Genomic DNA, 3416 nt, shown 5'->3' with positions numbered 1-3416 from the left:
CGGAGGGAATAGCTACACTGTTTGTATTCGGTCATGTTTCCGGTCACCTTGCCCTGATTAAAAGCAATGGTTCGCACTTTCAGTTTTGTTAGAATGCTGCCATCAATCCACCGTTTCTGGTTGGGGAATGTTTTAATAGTTGCTGTGGGTACGACATCACCGATACACTTGCTAATAAACTCGCTCACCGAATCAGCGTATTCGTCAATGTTGTTGTTTGAGGCAATGCGGAACATATCCCAGTCCACGTGATCGAAGCAATCTTGAAGCGTGGAATCAGATTGGTCGGACCAGCGTTGAACAGACCTGAGCGCGGGAGCTTCCTGTTTTAGTTTCTGTCTATAGGCTGGAAGCAACAAAATGGAGTCGTGGTCAGCTTTTCCGAAGGGAGGGCGGGGGAGGGCCTTATATGCGTCGCGGAAGTTAGAATTACAATGATCCCGGGTTTTACCAGCCCTGGTTGCACAATCGATATGCTGATAGAATTTAGGGAGTCTTGTTTTCAGATTAGCCTTGTTAAAATCCCCGGCTACAATGAATGCAGCCTCAGGATATGTGGTTTCCAGTTTACATAGAGTCAAATAAAGTTCGTTCAGGGCCGTCGATGTGTCTGCTTGGGGGGGAATATATGRGGCTGTGATTATAATCGAAGAGAATTCTCTTGGTAGATAATGCGGTCGACATTTGATTGTGAGGAATTCTAAGTCAGGTGAACAAAAGGACTTYAGTTCCTGTATGTTGTTATGATCACACCACGTCTCGTTAATCATAAGGCATACACCCCCCCGCCCTTCTTCTTACCAGAGAGATGCTTGTTTCTGTCGGCGCGATGCGTGAAGAAACCAGCTGGCTGCACCGACTCAGATAGCGTGTCTCGAGTGAGCCATGTTTCCGTGAAGCAAAGAACGTTACAGTCTCTTATGTCTCTCTGGAATGTTACCCTTGCTCGGATTTCATCTACCTTGTTGTCAAGAGACTGGACAGTGGCGAGTAGTATGCTCGGGAGCGGTGCGCGATGTGCCCGTCTCCGGAGCCTGACCAGGAGACCGCTCCGTCTGCCTCGTTTACGGAGTCGTTGTTTTGGTACACCATCTCTTCTCTCTCTCTGTTTTCTCCAGCCCACTAACAGGGAATCCTAAAAAGAGAGTCAGGTTGATTGACTGCCCAGCAACATATATTCATAAAATAGCTCCAACATGGTTATAAATCTATTACAGTGATCCCCAAAAAAGGTATATAAACAGTGTTGTTTCATTTAAATGTATAGAAGTACGAGTATAAAATTAACTTTCCATTAGTCAGCACCTTACTACATTTTTTTTTTGAGGGAGCGTTTTCCTACTAGTTTAAGCCCATATTGTAAACTCCAGAATTACGATCGTTCCATGTCAAACTTCTAAATAGCGAAATAGGAGCCCCCATAATCACCCACAATAACAAAGGATCCAGGACTCTCAGTTATGTACTGTAGGGGTTAAGTAGATGCTTCTTCCCGAGAAAGGGAGAGGACATGGTTGATTAGCCAGCAGACTGACTGTTCATCTACCATGAAGTACATCCTAGATCCTTATCGTACCTGCATGTTTTTTTCCCACAGGCCTCCCAAATGACACCCTAGTCCCTTTATAGTGCATTACTATAGGGCTCATTGGGCTCTGGTTAACAGTAGTGTACTATATAGGGAATAGGGTGCCATTTTAGTTCACAGGCCTAGAGGCCTTCCTTCTCTTTCACAACCGTCAATTACAGCCTGATCAGTTGGTTCTACTCTGTTATGGATGGATGGAAAAATAAGACTTTTATTACAATTCTCATTTATCAACTTGAAGCACAACTCTGAACACTTCCAACAGACGTATGGATATGAATCCCCCCCCCCAAAAAACCACACAAGCATGTAACAGTAAAGACACATCTAAATGCCTGTTACGTGACTACAGGGTGGGGTACGACACAGTGTGTTTGTATAAAACAGAGAGTTAAAAAGGCCCCTTGTGTATTTAGTCTTATATTTAGAGGGAGAGTGGGATCAGTTGAGCCAAAAGTGTAAGTTGATGAGACACCCTTTGTTTCTAGGAAACTATAAAACAAAATTAATAATTTGACCAAATATTTAGGAAGAGGTTATCATGTCATGGAGTATGTGATGGAAGAAACCACATAAAAATAAAAAAAAGTGGTAAGATTTTTACAAAGTTAAATTAATTTATTGTGTTTCATGGTGCTTGTATCTAATCCAAAAGTAGATCAATGTAAAGATCGTTCTATACATCAGTTGGGGTCTCTATTAGCTTCAATATGAGGTCCTAAACCTAACATGACGGTGCATCTTTGTAGCTGTGTGAGCTAATATAGTCAAAATGTTTGCTTTGGGTTAAGTTGAGCCAATGGCCATGGGGTTAGTTGAACCAATGGCCACGGGGTAAGTTGAGCCAATGGCCATGGGGTAAGTTGAGCCAATGGCCACGGGGTAAGTTGAGCCAATGGCCACGGGGTAAGTTGAGTCAATGTCCATGGGGTTAGTTGAGTCAATGGCCATGGGGTAAGTTGAACCAATGGCCATGGGGTTAGTTGAGCCAATGGCCACGGGGTAAGTTGAACCAATGGCCAACCAATGCCCACGAGGTAAGTTGAGTCAATGGCCACGGGGTAAGTTGAGCCATGGCCATGGAGTAAGTTGAGTCAATGGCCATGGGGTAAGTTGAACCAATGGCCATGGGGTTAGTTTGAGCCAATGGCCACTGGGTAAGTTGAGTCAATGGCCATGGGGTAAGTTGAGTCAATGGCCATGGGGTAAGTTGAGTCAATGGCCACGGGGTAAGTTGAACCAATGGCCACGGGGTAAGTTGAACCAATGGCCACGGGGTAAGTTGAACCAATGGCCATGGGGTAAGTTGAACCAATGGCCATGGGGTTAGTTGAGCCAATGATCACGGGGTAAGTTGAGCCAATGGTTGAGCTAATGGCAAGAGCTAATGCGAGGCATTATCACTGGGATACTATTGTCACGACTTCAACCGAGGCAGGCTCTCCTTCCCGTTCGGGGTGGCGCTCTGCTCGTCGCACTCGCCTCGCCACTAGCTCTACTGACTCTTTTTCCTCCCCTCTTATGTGTTTATGGTTATCACCTGGTTTGAGGGAATTAGCAATCAGGGTGGCTTTATTAGTCAGCGCCACCTGTCTGCTTCTTTGTGCGGGATTGTTCGTCTGTTTCTTTGGATTTCGGGAGTTGGTTCGCAGTGGCCGGGTGCCGACTAGGTGGCTACACCGGTTTAAATCGGTCTTGGGACGAGGGAGTAGCTTAACAGTGAGTATATGTGTACTAATGGTTTTGTCTTACATGTGGAAAGACAGGTGTTTATTTGGACACCTCAGTAGGTCGGTGTTGAACATTGTTATTTTGTACGATCTCTCTC

Source organism: Salvelinus sp. IW2-2015, unplaced genomic scaffold (genome assembly GCF_002910315.2).
Source record: "Salvelinus sp. IW2-2015 unplaced genomic scaffold, ASM291031v2 Un_scaffold5395, whole genome shotgun sequence".
In the NCBI taxonomy this organism is placed as follows: Eukaryota; Metazoa; Chordata; class Actinopteri; order Salmoniformes; family Salmonidae; genus Salvelinus; species Salvelinus sp. IW2-2015.
Note: the sequence above shows the minus strand (reverse complement) of the source record.